The sequence below is a fragment of the Scyliorhinus torazame genome, chromosome 6 (genome assembly GCF_047496885.1).
Source record: "Scyliorhinus torazame isolate Kashiwa2021f chromosome 6, sScyTor2.1, whole genome shotgun sequence".
Taxonomy (NCBI): domain Eukaryota; kingdom Metazoa; phylum Chordata; class Chondrichthyes; order Carcharhiniformes; family Scyliorhinidae; genus Scyliorhinus; species Scyliorhinus torazame.
In genome coordinates, this window is record NC_092712.1 from 134259291 (window position 1) to 134277165 (window position 17875).

At 45.8% G+C, this 17875-nt stretch overlaps 1 protein-coding gene and 2 long non-coding RNA genes across 3 annotated transcripts in view; 1 reads left to right on the plus strand and 2 right to left on the minus strand.

Moving 5' to 3' along the window:
* The window catches only part of cntnap2a (contactin associated protein 2a), a 2812093-nt gene that overhangs the window by 2125040 nt on the left and 669178 nt on the right, over nucleotides 1–17875 (plus strand). The window lies entirely within an intron of this gene.
* LOC140425031 (uncharacterized) lies at nucleotides 6436–9790 on the minus strand. The gene is made up of 2 exons (XR_011947745.1): nucleotides 9222–9790; nucleotides 6436–7512 (listed from the first exon to the last, which is right to left on the minus strand). It is a non-coding gene; the product is annotated as an uncharacterized lncRNA (long non-coding RNA).
* Nucleotides 13254–17875, minus strand: part of LOC140425030 (uncharacterized) — a 52560-nt gene continuing 47938 nt past the window's right edge. The window contains exon 3 of the long non-coding RNA XR_011947744.1: nucleotides 13254–13892. This is a non-coding gene — a long non-coding RNA (uncharacterized lncRNA). The remainder of the gene's footprint in view (nucleotides 13893–17875) is intronic.

A 17875-nucleotide genomic window follows, 5' to 3' on the forward strand; every position in this document is an offset into this window, starting at 1 on the left:
TAGTGAACATATAACTCTTAAAACCTACTATGCCATTTGATAAGATCATGAGTGAATAAATCCACTTTCCCACCCTTGATTCTCTTAGTGCCGAAGAACGTAATGATCTCTGTCTTGAAATAGTCATCAATTGCAGCCTCCAGATTGGAGGATTTCAAACATTCACAATCCACCAAGTGAAGATATTTCTCTGCACCGCCTTCCTCAAGGGTCGATGCCTAATCTTGGGACTACTTGCAGAGTTTAATGGAAAACTGGGTTCCAAACCCACCCCTCTCACAACCCAGCAAGAAAGCTGATGGTGAACCTGTCTTCTCTTCAGCTGGCTGTCCTGCAGTATATTAATGCTCAGAGGAGCGTTCTGTGGCCCAGACTGAGACTTGCATCCCCATCTGGGGAAGAGGTCCTGCCTTTCAGAGCTGCCAGCCAATCAAATGGTCAACAGATGTTTGATCCCAGCACCACTATTGGGAATATTTGCCATTGCTGGAATTACATCCAGTTTCCAGAATAGATTGTCACTGGAGCTGGATGGAGAGATAGGTTGGGGGGAGGGGGTGGGGGGGTGCTTTCAGTGGGAGCAGGAGAGGAGGCCTGGGATTGGCAAACCTAGGGGGTGGAGCCTCTGATGTGCCAGAAGAGCTGATAGGCGAGGTACCCTGTCCTGTGCCAAGAGCCCGAGGAGTGGAACCTGGTGGCTTTCAAACCTGGCTCTCCTCCCATCCACTCCATGAAAGATTGTAACAGGCTGGAAAGAGACAATAACTGGCTATTAATTGGCCACTTCAAAGTCTCAATTAGCTCGAGGGCAGGCTCAACACGTCCCCGCCACATATAGATTTGCAGTGGGGTCAGGAGCAGGCAGGCAGGAGGAAAAATGCCATGGGATCACACCTAATTTTCTGCTACTCCCCCGCCTCCACTACCTGGCAAACCACCTGGGGAGTGTAAAATTCTGTACTATGTCCTCTCATGCAATCTCCTGCCAAGGGAAAATCTTCTCCACATTGTTTTCTTTTATTCATTCATGGGTCGTGGGGCATCCCTAATTGCCCTTAAGAAATTGGTGGTGAGCGCCTTCTTGAACCATTGCAGTCCATGTAGTGAAATTATGCAATGTCCCCAAGAAGGCGAAAGCAACATTTACTGACTTCAATGTCTTGGAAGCGTGAAGCTCACCGGGTGCATGGGACTTACATATAGTCATAAAACTGAACATTTTAATTTCTCGCTGGTGGGCAACTTAATTTGGAAAGTGGATTTAATTCTGGCGAGCATGGGCGGGATTCTCCGACCCCACCGCCGGGTCGGAGAATCGCCGGGGGGCAGTGTGAATCTCGCCCCCGCTGGATGCCGAATTCTCCGATGCCAGAGATTTGGCAGGGGCGGGAATCGCACCCCGCCGGTCGGCGGCCATGGCAGCGGCCCGCCCGGTGATTCTCCGGCCTGTGGGAATAGAAGGATGCGGACCCAGGAAGTGTAGAAGATTGTAGTTTAGTCGGGCAGTATGGTCGGCACGGGCTTGGAGGGCCGAAGGGCCTGTTCCTGTGCTGTACATTTCTTTGTTCTTTGTTCTTTGTGCAATGGGCCGAGTGGCCACCCGTATTTTGCCAGTCCCGCCAGCGTAAATTAGAGTAGGTCCTTACCGGCGGGACCTGGTGGTGCGGGTGGCCTCAGGGGTCCTCGGGGGTGCGCGGGGGGATCTGGCACCGGGCATTGCCCCCACCGTGGCCTGGCCCGCGATCGGGGCCCATGGATCTGCGGGCGGGCCTGTGCCGTGGGGGCACTCTATTCCTCCGCGTCGGCTGCTGTGGTCCTCCACCATTGCCGACGTGGAGATGATCCCCCCTGTGCATGCACTGGGATAACGGCAGCACACACTGGCACTCCCGCGCATGCGCCAACTCGCGCCGGCCGGTGAGGCCCTTTGGCGCCAGTTGGCGTGGTGCCAAGCTCCTTCCCCGTTGGCCGGCGTGGCGCAAACCACTCCGGCGCCGGCCTAGCCCCTGAAGGTGCGGAGGATTCCGCACCTTTGGGGCGGCCCAACGCCGTAGTGGTTCACGCCACTCCTCGGCGCCGGGACCCCCCGCCCCGCCGGGTAGGGGAGAATCCCGCCCCAGGCCTTTTAACGAGCATGCATCAAATGCTGATGCGTGAAAATGGAGTCTCAACATTGTTCTTTGGGAAGCTGGAGCCACCTTCAACCTATCTTCAAAATTGGGGCAAAAAACAGTTAGTGCCGCTATCAGCAATCAGATTTTTGCCTCCCAACACCATGATTACCACTGATAGTGGGACCAGATGATTCCGTCCTGGAAGTGAAAACGTTCACCGCTTGCATTGATAAGTAAAGCAGTGCCACCTTTTGGTTACTTCCACAGTCATTCAGCCTTCTGTTAAAGAATAATGTAGAGTACTGTCAAAACAGCTTGGCGTTTCAGAAATGATCAATGCCCTTCCCCAGAATCATTACAGTGGTATTAATCACACTTTGACACTGGTATACAGAAACTGAATACAAAAATTATTTATTGTGAGGTTGTCAGTGAGGATTCTAAATATATTAGTCGTGTGTTATTTTGAATTGGCAATATGCTGATAATTTCTCCAGTCTAATTATACTTAAGTTTATCTCTCTGCTGTTTATAGATTTCCAAGGCACTTCTGAGACAAATGTTGCTGATTAATAACAACCACCTTTTAAATCCAGTTTCTTGATGTAAATTAGCTTAGACAATGTGTTTACAATGTGCGCACCAATGAAAGTCTTTCAGGTAAATAAACAATTAACTGAAGAGAATTTCTAATTTTGAAAATAGGGGGCTGGATTCTCCGCAGCCCCGTGCCGAAATCATGTTTGGTGCAGGGACGGAGAATCTAAGTTCCCGAGTTGGGAAATGGGCCCGGCGCCGCTCCACCGATTCTCCGGGCCCAGAATATCCGTGCGTCCGCAAATTACGGCGCACGGCTGGGGGGGCCATTGACAGAGGCCCGCCTGGCCTGACCAGCCAAGTTCCCAATGACGTGGAACTAATGTGGTATGGCCAGTCGGGACTCTCGCTTGGTGGCTATGGACTCAGTCCCCTGCCGCTCTGGTGGGGGGCAGGGGGATCAAGCACCGGGGGAGGCCTTATAGGTGGCCAGGGCAGCGATTGGACTGGATGGATCCTCGAGCGCGCGGTCGGTCGGGAGTGCCTAGTTTTTTTAGTGTTGGTCCGCGGTCCGAGTCCGCCATGGCGCTCGGCGAGGCTGCTGGAGGCCGCCGCCGTGTGCATGCGCGGAACCGGAAGCGGAAGTGCGGGGGCCTGCATCCACAGCCAAAGCTGCGTGAACCTCCCAAGGTCCTGCTAGCCCCCAGAATTTAAGTGAATCGACTTTTATTTTTTGCAGTAAACGGGAGTTTTCACGCCAATAAGGGAAAACGTTCATCCTACGTTTTGCCAAAAAGTGATCCTGCCCACAATGGCAGAATTTACATCACAACATCTCGGGAGATCATGTTGGATCAGTCACGCTGCGCTGCGACAAGCTGCTTTTCGGACGCAGCGTGGCCGTTGGATCATGCCCTACATCATCTGAGTCTAGATCGTCTCTCACTACTCTCCTCATTTCATCTCTTATTAATAGTGCTACCCAACCACCTTTTCCTTCCCTCCTGTCTTTCTGAAAGGTCAAATATCCCTGAATATTAAGTTGCCAGTTTTGATCTCCTTGTAACCAAGCCAACATGATGGCTGTGAGATCATATCCATTTACCTCCATTTGCGGCATCAGTTCATCTACCTTATTCTGAATGCTTCGTGCATTGATTTAAAGGTGTTTTCATAGATTTTTCATAGAATTTACAGTGCAGAAGGAGGCCATTTGGCCCATCGAGTCTGCACCGGCTCCTGGAAAGAGCACCCTCCCCAAGTTCACACTTCCACCCTATCCCCATAACCCAGTAACCCTACCCAACACTAAGGGCAATTTTGGACACTAAGGGCAATTTAGCATGGTCAATCCACCTAACCTGCACATCTTTGGACTGTGGGAGGAAACCGGAGCACCGGCTTGCCTTTTTGCCAATTTTAATAATCCTAACTTATCTTTGTACTGTGGCCCTATTTACCTCTTCTCCCTTTACAATCCTGTCTACTGCTTTTGCATTTTACTGTCCTTTCTTTTATTACTGTCCTTGTTTTTTTTCCTCATCACCTTGCTTAGGTCCCCATCCTTCTGCCATTCTAATTTAAACCCTCCCCAACCACACAAGCAAATACTTGCTCTTGGACATCAGTACCTGTCCTTCCCTAATGTAACCTGTCCAGTTTGTACTGGCCCACCGTCCCAGAACCGATCCCAATGTCTCAGGAATCTGAAACTCTCCCCCATCTCATCATCTCTTCAGTCTCGCATTCATCCAATGTATCCGATTTTCTATTCTGACTAACACATGGCACTGGTAATAAACCTGAGATCTCTACCTTTGTGGTCCTACTTTTCAATTTACTTCCGAACTCCCTATATTCTGTTTTTACGATTTCAGCACTTTTTTTTACCTCTGTCATTTATACTAAGGTGTACCACGACCTCTGGCTGATTACTCTCTCCCTTCAGAATATCATGTAACCTCTCTGATACATCCTTGACCCTCGCACCAGGAAAGCAACATACCTTCCTGAAGTCTTGTTTGTAGCCACAGGAATATCTATCTATTCCCCTTACAATTGATTCCCCTATAACTATTGCATTCCCATACTTCTTACTCCTCTCCTGTGCAGCAGGGTCAGGTATGGTGTGACAAAATTGGCCATCGCTGCATTCCGCTAAGAGCCCACTCCCCTCAACAGTAGTCAAAGTTACTGTTTTGCAGGGGAATGGCCATAGGAGATTCCTGCACTGCCTGCCTACTCCCTTTGATCTGCATGCTGGTCACCCATTCCCTTCCTGCCTGTGGAGTCCGAGCCTGCGGTGTGACCACCTCTCTATATGTGCTATCCACAATATTCTCCGTCTCGCAGTTGCCCCACAGTGTCTCCAGCCGTCACCCCAGCTCCAGATCACGGGGTTTCAGGAGCTGCAGCTGGAGACACTTCCTGCACACATGCTGGCCCCGGGCACTGGAAATATTCCTGGCTTCCCACATGGAACACGAGGAGCACAACCCCGGCTTGGCACTCTCTTGCAAACTCTACCCCTGTGAAGAAATCTACCATGCGGATTTAGTGAAGTCTTGCAACACTAAAACTCAGTCGAAATTTGAGTTAAACTTCTCGGATGCAAACAAGAATCGAATAATTGTTTAATGCACACGATACACTGGTATGTTATGTAAATGATGAATCCTGCTGCACAGCAGAAAAAGATTATTCTTACTGTGGACATTCCAGTGTGTCCCAACCACCCGCAAAGCTTCTCCCAGATCGAGGTATCTGGGGGTGAATCAAGTTTCTTGATTTCCTTTTGGATATCTGATGCCAGATCTTAAATTTCCTGTGAGTTATCTGGAATGAAAGTGCAACACTCCGCACCAAGCAGGGTGCAGGTGTCACCTTTTTTGGCTAGCACATAGTCAAGTGCCATTCGATTTTGTAATGCCATGGTTCAAATTGCTCTCATTTCGTCAGAGATTTTATCTAGGGCAGTGGCAGTGGAATCGGCTACGTTTTGTACGATAGTTGTTATTTTATTCAATTCATTGGCCACCCTTACTTCCAAACAGAAAGGAATAACTTTAGCATAAATTGCATCTCGTAATGTTATGGCACGTTTATTTCTTTGAGCGGTTGGATCTGAAACATAAGGGAGATGAGGAAGATGACGGATGGCAGGTACTATGTATTCTAAATTGCAAGATCCTGCCCAGTATTTTGGGAGCCAGGAATATGCTTTGTCATTACAAATAAAATAAGTCCCCTTAAAAGCTGAGTATAAGTGAATATCTTCTAAGTACCAATGATCTGAGAATGTTTTATTATTTGTGATGTTGTGTATGCCTGTTATTGTTGAGGACCGTTCAGTTCTTTATAATAAATTTTGTTTCCATTTATAAGCTGTGTTAACATCCAAATAATTAGTACAAACACTATTGCCCATTTTCATCCCTTTAGAGTGATTACTGGTGAGCCATATTGATCATTTTTGTTTAATATTAGTTGGAAGGCTAATATATTTCGGATTTTTGGTAGGGTAATAGTTAAGTTGGTACCATCCTGAAAAGGTGTTTAGTGGATAGCCTGCAGATTTCCATAAGTTAATAAATTTCTTTAGATAAATCTTGTACCTTCCTTTTTCACATAAATATGCTCCAGAATGGACTACTACAGAGTGAGGGACACTCTGATAGATGTATCATTCTGCTGTTTCTGAAGCATTAAAGGGCATAGTTAAGAACGGAATACCTTTTCCTGAGTTAGTAGGGGTTGCAATGCATACCCAACGATTGGAAATATCTTAGGTGTGGAAAGGAATGTATTCTCATTCAGTTCTACATTTACAAAGTCAATCAAATAACTGAAAATGAATATTACGGTAAACATTTTTACAGATCTTAATACTTATTCACGCGCTTCACATGTGATGCGTGGATCCATCTTTTCTTTCCTTCGCATAGCTTAAAACATTGATATACTGATTAAAAATTGATATCATGATTACATAATTCAGTAATAAACAATTAATAATAATAATTCCATGTATACAAATAAAATGATTATACAGTAAAATAACTGAAGTTGAGTATATAATTTAGTAATAATGGTAAAATGATTATCAAAATTGATTATGTAATTTAGCAATAAATTATTAATAATAATTCACTAATAAATGAACAATAATGCAATAAATAATAGTTCAACAGAAACTTTCCAATTTTATGTTATTGGCTTGTGGTGCATATGAATTAATATGAACCATGTGGATTGGTGGGGCAGTATGGGTAGGCATGCATTCGCCAAAATATCTGATCAGCAACATTAGTACGTAAATGATAAGTCCAAATATGCAAAATTGGAAAAAGTCCCTTCATGATGTTAATTCCTTTGCCATCCAACCAATTGGAAAGCCAATCCCAAAGAGTGTAATCAATGGGTTGGTCAAGTTTTTTTTTTAAACTTTGTATTGGATGTGAATTGGCAAGTCTTTGACATCTTCTGGATTATACACAAAAGCCTGTTGAAAGGGTTAATTTTCCTGCAGAAACAAAAAGGGGCGTATGGCTTGGAATGATGCCATTCGCATCTTTCTCAAATGTTTTTTATATGTCACTCAAATGGACTGGGAGTAAAAGTTGGATTGTGCCAAATTACTGCTTATCAATTGTCTTAGAACGGTGTGCTCGTGAAACATAGATTTGCTTTTAATCAGAAGTGTTTTTTTTTAAAAACAGCTTCCACATTGTCTGATGTTTTAATTTCCAAGCTAATTTTAAACATTTATTTAAAAATATCAAACACAATAACTCATTGAATATATGACTGAACCAATCTTGTGCTAAATGAACTTGGTTTTCTGCAGATGAATTCACCGACTCTGTTGAAGAAAGCACAGCGAACAAGATTTGTTATTTTCTTAAAATTAATAAAGCAACATTCAAAATAATGACAGTTTTCTCAAGTTAACAGTTCTTGGCAACTTTTTAGCGATACGTAACTTGGGGCTTATCCCTGTAGCCAGGAGGCGGGCCTTCATCTTAGGAGACCAGTTTGTAATCATGAAATCTGAAATTCGCAAAATGGCTGTCTTCAACATGAGAAGGGAATTTCATATATTTTCTGAAATTCTTTTTCAAAGTGAGTACAGGGGTTGGATTTGTTGTTAACGGAGGAGGAGAGGCAACGATTGACGTGCGTTTTTGTAGCAGTTGCGGCTTCGGACTGGATTTGAGGTCTGGGTAGGATCAAGTTTAAAGCTGCAGACAGTTCTGGTTTTAAACCAGTGACAAAATGGGTTTTTGATGATATATCTTTTAAATGGTTTAGAACCCAGGCTGTTGTCTTTATCACTTCAACTCCAAGCTGTTTGGTGCTTAATGGGTTAAGTTGTATTACACTTTGTTTGCCACTAGGCTCGTTGCTCAACCGAACAGGCTTTTCTTGTTTAAAACTCACACAGTCTATTAAAGCTGCCATGAGAGGCTTTTGGATCGGGGCCAGCAGCATGCCGTGGTCGGTCGCAGAGTAAGATAACGGTTTGTTCTGGGGTAAAATGTCCTTGAACCCGGAACGGACAGATAATTCATTTGGCCAGACTCCCCCTGTGGAACTTCGATCAGTGTAATCATTGTTTTCATGTCAGTAGCAGCTTGCAATAATGAAGGATCTGATATAGTTGCTGCTGGTACAACTTGGGCCTTAGTTAAAATCATTTCAACTCTTCCCGTTGGTGGCGCTGTTAATTTGTCTGTCAGTAATTTGTTATGACATTTCATGGTGTCCATGTCACTTTCCAAAATACATTTTTCCTCAAGTAACTGGCAATTTTGACTTTTCAGACTATCATTTTCTGATATTAACTGTTGAAGTTTGGATTCTGAGTCAGTATTTTTCTTTTGGAGTTCATCAATTTGGAATAACTGAGTTCTGCATTTTGAGTCTGCCAATAGTGTTTCAGTTTGATCAGATTTTTCGAGCTTAGATTTTCCAGCTCGCAATTGGTCAATGACTGACACTAGTTTTTCTTTGGCAGTTTTAAGTTCGCAATTGTGTTTTGTGTTTGTGACTGTTTCTTGCTGCTTATGGAGCTGTGCCATTACTGCAAAATACCATTTCATAGATTTCTTTTTAGTCAATCATGAGTTTTTTTCCAAAACTTTTTTGATGTTGTCAAGGGACCACTGTCCTTTAGGGGTGTCATATTTTGATTGAATTTTTGTGGATACTTTAGACAGTCCAAATTGTCTATAAATCAAAGATCTAAGATCACCCAATATATCATCAATAGAGGCATCCGGTACAGCGTGACCTCCCTTGGATGTTGTGGGAAGTAGTTCTCTACCATTTGAAGGTTCTGAATCTATATTAGGAGTCATGTCCACCATAAACTCAGCCTTATACACAATTTTTTGGTCGTCAACTATGTTTTTGTGCAATCTTTGTACAGTATTCAGTCCCGTTTTATTTTAGTTTCTACGACCGGCACCCAATCGAATAACACAGTCTGAAAAAGGTCCTTTCTAAGGGGTCGAAGCACTGTTTGATATGGATTTAAGACTTTTAATGGGTGAAAAAGTTATTACTTACCCCAGTCGAGCCGTCTTTCGGATAGATGTCTTTGGGTCTTCTGTCTTTCTGGTCTTTCTTCCGTCTTCCGATTTCCTCCGACTCTGCGCTCCTCCCCTTTTGCCAAACTACGCCAAATTGAAGAGATCTACCATGCGGATTTTGCGACACTAAAACTCAGTAGAAATTTGAGTTAAACTTCTCGGATGCAAACAAGAATCTTTTATTGCCTCTATTTGATTACAATTAGGAGAAACTTAAATCTATTCTCAATAAAGTCAGGCTAGCAAAGGACTTAAAGAGAAGTAACTTATACGCAATTTAACTTTCAAAATAATATAGAAATGGTTTCTTGCTTGCGGCAAAACAGCTTGCATTTACTTCAAGAGTTTGAGTGGAAATGTAAAAATATGAAAATAAAGATAGCGAATAGTTAGATCAAAGTATAGAATGATCCCGGAATAAAGATGGCCGTAAGGACCATCATGTTTGAGGGAAATCTTATCAGTCTTGAGCCATCTATCTACACCTCTATGTCATCCTAATTGGTTTGGGTTAGAATCAAATACATTTGATTCGATGGTTAACTGTCAATCCTTGATGTGCAACATAAGTTCTGAATGTTTCATGTTTGAATATTTGTGTATATTATGGAATGCGATTCTGTGTTATTATCAAGACTGGTTTCTACTGGTTTTCTGTTGACTTTGCTTTATCCACATTATGAACAATGGTGCCTTCATGTTGCTATGGGCTTACTTCGACCTTGATCTGATTACTGGTACAGCTCATTTCTTAATGTCAAACTGTCTTTGAAAATATGTTGATTAGAACAATAGCTTTTTCATCTTGCTGAGTGAAAATGTTGTTTTTATCTCCAATTTGTTTATGCATGTGTCAGGCTTTTTGTGTCTCTGTTAAAGCTATGTGTTTCATCATGACCTGAGGTTATGAGTGCTGAAATCCTCATTTTGAAATGGGTATTAAAACTGGGTCTTAATATTTACATTAAAATAGCCTTTTTACCGAACAGATCTATCAGGAAATAATCGATTACTATCAGCCTGCAATCTCTACCTCTCCGCCAGCACCTCTTTAGTGGGGCTCCTCGTGTATCTCCTGTCCTAGCAGCCTGTCTGTACTCCTCCTTCCTCCTCCTATCCAATACCTGTGTGCTTAATCTTCCCTCGAACCACCGCCTTTAACGCTTCCCAGAATGTGGCCACCGACACTTCCCCATTCTTATTAATTTCTATGTACTCCCCGATCACCGACCTCACCTTTTCACAGAACCCCTTACCGCCAACAAACCCGAATCTAGGGCTGGATTCTCCAATTTGCAGACTAAGTGCTGATGGGTTAATGAAAAAAGTAGCATGAGTGACCCATGCCGTGGGGAACTCGGCCCATCGAGGGCGGAGCATCGAGGGAGGGCCTCAGGTGACGTCCTGAGGCCGTCCATACGGTGTGCGACGTACTCCCCGAGTACGCCGTTTTTGAGGGGACGAAGCCTCACAAAAGCGGCGGCGCCCCCGATTTGGGCACAAGCAGGAATTTTCCTGCCGATCGCCGAATGCGATTTCGGCGACGGAAAATCCCGCTCCATGCCTCCATCCCGGCCTCTGCACCCGCACCTCACTGAGCCTCACCTACAGCCAATGCAGCACGTTATCGGATACAATTGCTGCATACTCCGCCCCCAACAGCACCGCCAGGCTCATCACAAAGAAATCAGTTCTCGACTACGTCTTATACATATGTGAGACGAAGGAGTACTCCCTCTCCCTGGGTTCTGCAACTTCCGTGGGTCAACCATTCCAATTCACTCCATAAACCCTCACAACCCCTTCACCATCTTTAATCTTCCCATTGACTTGGGGCCCGACCTCGGTTCCATCACGCAATTAAAACTTCGACCCATTATCAATCAGTGCGTATCCAAATCCGGGCTCACTCGCCGCAAACCCCACACAGATCCCTCACAAAACCCAATTTAGCATGTACACATTAACTAGAACCACCGGCGTCCCTTCCAACACCCCACTTACTATCACATACCTCCTCCCCCCCCCCCCCCCCCTGGGTCCCGTGCTTCCTTGGCCCCAAACCCCATCCTCTTGTTCAACAAAATGGCCTCCCCCCGCGACTTTGAATTAAACCCCGAGTGGAATACCTGTCCCACCCATCCCTTCCTCAGCCTAACCTTCACTTGGAGGTGGTAACAAGATCACCTCCACCTTCAAACTCCTCAAGTGCGCAAAGATCCGCTACCTCTTAATCAGCTGTTTAGCCCTCGAACGTTCCACACTACAATTCTTACCAGAGGCTTATGCCTGCACTCCCTTCTACAGGGTCGGCCATCATCCCCCTCCAGCTCTGCCTCCTCTAATACTACCTTTATCGGGCCATCCAAAGTGGCCCCCCTTTTCGTTCATGACCACGCCCAGTCTCCAACTCTGCCGGGCCGTAATTCCCCCTCCCCATCCCTCTCCCCCTCCATCTGACTACCTCTCTCGGCCTCCTCCCACACCTCATCTCCGTTCACCAGCACTACCTGCCAACGTGGCAGTTCCCGCTTGAAGGCCATCCTGCACCCCACCTCGCACACACATAAAGAACAACCAAAGTCGGAATCCACCCCCACCAAAAAGGACCACAGACGGCAGTTGGGAGAGGAGGGGGGCAACTACCCCCGTACAAACTTGTAAAACCCCAATATACAATAACAACAACAAATAAACAAAATGAAAAGAACCCCCCCCACTCCCCCACCACCCTCCGGCAACACACTTAACTGTAACCTCCAACATTTACAGATGTAGTTCCTCCATTTCAGACCAACTCTCAGTTTTCCCCTAGTTTATGGTCCCTTATAAAGTCATTAGCCTCTTCTGACGTTTCAAAATAATACTCCGGGTCTCCGAACAGTTTCGACGGGTACAGCACCCCACTCTGGATCTACCTTCGGTACAACACTGCCTTGGCCCTGTTGAATCCTGCACGCCTCTTCGTCAACTCCGCAGCGATATCTTGGTATATTTGGACATGATTCCCCTCTTATTCGCAGTCTCACTTCTCCCTGGCCCGTTGCAAGATCTTTTCCTTCTCCACAAATTTGCATTTGCACAATCACCGCCTGCTGTGCGACCACTCACTCCATGGCCGCCACATGAAGTACTTCATGAATAACCTCAGCCAGTATTAGGTTAGGTGGGGTTACTGGGCTACGGGGATAGGCTGGAGGTGTGGGCTTAAGTAGGGCTTAAGGATGCTCTTTCCATGGGCCAGTGCAGACTCGATGGGCCGAATGACCTCCTTCTGCACTGTAAATTCTATGATTCTATGAACCCATGCTGTTGGCCTTGCTCTGCATCACGAACCAGCTGTCCAGCCAACTGAGCTAAACCCGCAATTAAAGGGAGGTGAAAATAGCCAGGACCAGAAGGTAAGAACTTATTTATGACACTGCATGGGAGTCAAGAGGAGCAGGAGTATTTGCCCCAGACTCTCAGGCAAACCTTCTGCTGCAGTCGGCTCCCCCCCCCCCCCCCCCACCCCCACCCCCACTGACCCACTCCCACCAACTCAGTTATCCCTCTGATTCTCTTCTCTCGATCAACTGCTGATCCGATCCTCCCTTCAACAACCAATGATGCTTTGTATCCAGGGACAGTGCCCAAACGTCCCCACCTTCAGCCTTATAACATCCGCTTTCCCACCCATCACCCGACTGTCCTGTCTAACTGGACAGGTGCTGAGCAGCAAACAGGGTTTAAAAAAATATAACATGGCCCTGCCTTTAAATTCAGCAGGACCTCAGTGTTCCTGGCCTTGTATTTTTCTCCCTAACTGAAACCCTACGGAAATAGTAACCTGTTCACAAAGCAATTATGCTCGGTTGAATATTTTAACTTAAATTGAAATTGCTCCAAATTTAATTATAGATCTGAAATTATCTGATAAATACTCGAGGAAAGAACCATTGCAAGACAAAATATCAGAGCATTTATTTCAATGATGAATAATTACAATATTTATATTCCTTGCTTCCGTTAAACCTCCCAGCAGTAAAGGGCAATCGTCCTTTCAATCTTCCAGGAACATTCTCAGATTTCATAAAGAGGTTTTAAACTTTCCATGCATCATTCAAATTTCCTGAATTTTAATTTGTATATTTATTGTCTTTCAAAATGTTTGACCTCATTGTAACAGATGCAAAAGCAGTAAATTGAGTTTTTGTGGAATCAATGGTCAGAATCATTCAAAAAAGTGAGACATTTCTACTTTTGTGTGATTAATGTTCACCAAGGCTGGTTGCTATCCAAGGATTATTAACAGATAAGAAGCCATTGAGGCATGCTTTTCTTTTCCTACAGCAGTATTTAAAAATGGTAACAGGTCCGCCAGCTAGTCAAGCACAAACTCATCAGTCCAGGAATATGATGGCTGATGATGTGTGTTAACTATTGGATGGGTATCATACATCAATATATGATCCAATTACCAACTATTGATGGCTACAGCAATGTTTCTGTACCAGATAACACGGTGGTGCCATCATCAGACAAATTCTGTATTCCAAGGAAAAGTGACCAATTCAACTCAAGGAGGTTCCTAACAAAGTTGATTGTAGATAGTTTGATATTTTGCTATTGTTGAAACTGCATTATATTCCATCAAATAATTCCCAACCTTTAAAAGAAATGAACATCCTTAGTACTAATGTACATGAGAAATTGCTTTTATCTAAATTTATTTTACCATCCATGTATTGATGCGTGAAGATGTGGGGCGGGGTTCTCCATTAGCTGACACCAAAATCGGGAAAGGCGATTGGGCGGAGAATCAATTCTGATGCCGAAATTGCGGCAGGTGCCGATTTGATGCCAAATCACAATGCTCCAGCACCTCCACAGCGGTTGTCATAATATCCACTCATGTATATAATGAGATATAAACAGGCAATGATTGACACATAGGATGACCAGTAAGCATACAACACAGCGCAGCCAATCACCAGACAGGACACTACCACTATAAAGCCAGAGGGCACTAGGTTCACCGCTCTCTCGGGACCCAGCCACTGAGACAGTCAGTGTCCACAAGCTAGCAAGCACAAACACCATGCGGTAGCTAATATGTCTGGTTAGGCTACTACAAGGTCACGAGTCAGATCAGTATAGTTTCGATCCACAGCTGAATATGTACAGCAGTTCATCTTGTTGAATAAAACAGTGTTGGATCTTCTCCTGTGTTAGACGTCTGTTTCTAACTTCCCTGCATCGAGTGCAGTCCACATCGAACCAACCTGCCTAACACATCAGTGTTCAGGAACGCACATACAGTAGACACAGTTTGCATATCATTAGCGGGCTCAACCCAGTATTCTCCAGGGCCTCTGCGATTCTCCGCCTCTGATGGGCTGAGTTCCCGACGGCGTGGTTCACTTGTGCTTTTAAAAATCGTGAAACCAGCATGGCGGCTGCTAAGGGAGAGAGAAGGCATACGGAAGATGTCCAACATCGCCACAGTTTGTTGACAGTTGTGCTGGCTGGGGGACTTCTTCCAGGGCCGGGGGGAGTAGTGGGGGTTGGCCAGCAGTTGAGCTGTGGGGTTAGGGTGGACGTGCATGGAACATCATTGCCGCAGCCTGCAAGGCAGCCATGCAGCTGTGCATACTGCGAACAGCACAGTTTAAACTTAGTGCCGCGGGTCGTATAGGTGTCCCTCCAGGGCAACCCCTGGGTGCCCTCTGGCCTCAGCACACCCATCAGCTGTATGGGCGCATTTATGAGTGTGTGTGGGGATTGTAATGTATACATGTGGCTGCAGCTTGTCAGCCTATCGAGTGTCAATCACGGACCCAGCGAATCAGGCACTGTTTTTCATTGGAAACTGTTGTGTTCCACGCGGCACCAATGCTAGCCCCTTAACGGTAGCTGAATCAGTCCAGGTGCGGCGCCGGTTTTTCTGCCGTAAAACGTCCACGGATTCTGCTTTGGCGGCAACACTTAGTGTCAGAAACGGAGAATCCTGTCCATGGTTTTGAATGCTTTATTACTACTTTAAAATGTTTGTCTTTTTGCATTATTCATGGATAGTTTGGGATCTGAATCAATGTAATAGTGTTTAGGTGCTACCTAGCCTCTATCATTCACCTGAGGAAGAAGCAGCGCTCCGAAAGCTAGTGATTCGAAACAAACCGGTTGGACTTTAACCTGGTGTTGTAAGACTTCTTACTGTATCTTTAAAGGCGCTGCAAAATAAATGATCAAGGAAGGACAAAGGTATGTTGTTATCCCTGTACAAAAATCGCTTCAGACCTTCCGAGATTTTCCGGCCTCCCATCGACGGAATTTCCAGCGGCAGAGGTGGTTCGTCATTGGTCGCCGGCGGGATCCTCTGGTCCCACTGAAGTCAATGGCCGTTTATGTTGCTCACCAGCCACGCCACCGGGGATCGTGCCGCAAGGGGCTACCTTAGGTCGACTGGAAAATCCTGCCAGCAGGAAGGGCCGGTAAATTACAGCCCTTGTCTGCAGGTACAAAAAGTAATAAAAAGATGACTAGAATGTTAACCTTTACCTCAAAGAGGCTGGAATACAAAAGTGAGAAAATGATGGGCTAATTTTCCCTGCCCTGTAGAGATAGGTTAGGAGGCCGGAGGCAGCAGTATGTTTGTGGAAGGCATCAGGAGGAGAGCCCATTATCTCTTCCTGCCTTGCCATGGCAGCGGAAACCTCAGTGTTCCTGCTGCCCAATGGGCAGCCAATTGAGCCAGATGAGGGCCTAATTAAAGGTTACATCCTGCCTCCACTGGCACTTTTCCTGCATTGGAAAGCCATCCTGGCATGACAATATCACCAGGTAAACACTGTTGACTTCCCAATGGATATCCGGGAGGGTCTTCCCGGTGGCATTGGCTAGACCTGTTGCCGATGCACCATGACCTCCACCCGAATTGATGCAGCCTGCCTGGCCTGGTTTCTTTACAAAAATGTACCTTCTCTTTGAGGGTACCTCGGCTTTCAGTCGCCTCACCCTCTGGTGGAAGCCTTGCTTGTGGTCACTTGATAGCGGTAGCACTGCCCAGGCTTCTGAGATGCTGGCCTGGCTCTGGGCCACCATCTTCAATTGGACTGCAGCCCTGTTAATTGGCCAACGGCAGCAAAATGCTGCTCTTGTGTCCTGTTGCGGGTCGGAGCTCCTGCTTCTGTCACTGGCAATAGGACTTGATCCCCAACCAAAAAATTCAGGCCAATATTTCAGTTGTACAGTACTTTGGTCAGTATCAGGGGAAATGCATCCAGTTTCAGGGACCAAGCAATGTATTGGAAAGAGTCTAATGCAGACTTACCAGACCCATGCCACTTAAAAGTAAATTCAGGAGCACTTTTTCACAAAGATAATGAAAATCAGGAACTCATTGAAGAAGCTATGGATGCTGTATCAGTTGTAAGGGGTACAAGTGATATTGAAAGAGGCAAGTAAATGATGTTGAGTCATAGATCGTCCATGGTGGGGTAGGTGAATGACCTACTCCTGTTCCAATATGCCTAGGTAGTTGCTGCAACACCAACATAGTCCGAGGAAAAGTTTGAACATGCTCTTCATGTTTATATGATGCAACATGAGGACAGTCTGAGAGCAGAATTTAATGCTCCCCTCCAAGAATATGTTTGGAGGGAAGGGGCGCATTCAATCGGGCAGGAGGTGATGGGTGGGGACCTTAACTCTAAGAGAGGCAGTGGCATAGGTATTGTCATTGGACTAGTAGACCAGAGACCCAGGGTAACACTCTGGGGACCCGGGTTCAAATCCCACCTTGTTAGATGGTGGAATTCGAATTCATTTAAATATCTGGAATCAAAACTCTAATGATGACCATGACACCATTGTTGGTTGTTGTAAAGACGCACCTGGTTCACAAATGTCTTTTAGGGAAAGAAATCTGTTGTCCTTACCTATTCTTTCTACACATGGCCTTTATGGCCATATTGGAAGCATTCAGAGAATCCCTGCAGTGCAGAAGGAGGCCATTCGACCTAGCGAGTCTGCACCAACCCTCTGAAAGAGCACGTTACCCAGGCCCACTCACCCCCCCCCACCCCCCCCCACCCACCCCCCCCCCCCCGCCCCCCCCCCCACCCCCCCCACCCGCCCCCCCCCCCCACCCACCCACCCCCCCCCACCCCCCCCCCCCACCACCCCCCCCCCCACCCCCCCCCCCCCCCCCACACAATCCCCACACTACCTAACCTGCATTTCTTTGGACACTCAGGCGCATTTTAGCATGGCCAATCCACCTAACTTACACATCTTTCAACTGTGGAAGGAAACCGGAGCACCCGGAAGAAACCCACGCAGACATGAGTTGAACTTGCAAACTTCACACAGACAGTGACCCAAGGCTGGAATTGAACCCGGGTCCTTGGCGTTGTGAGGCAGCATTGCTACCCATTGTGCTACCATGCCATCCTAACATAGTTGACATCCTAATGTTTAAATTTATTTTGGGATGCAACATGTAATAAATAACATTTATGCTGGACCTAGCTTAAGAAATGTGAACTATTTTCTGTTTTTTTGCACTCAATCTTGTTCTGTTCTATTTTATTTTCATTCCCAGTTTGCAGGCTCTCTTCCAGATAGATTGATTGTCCCTACTTATAGCTG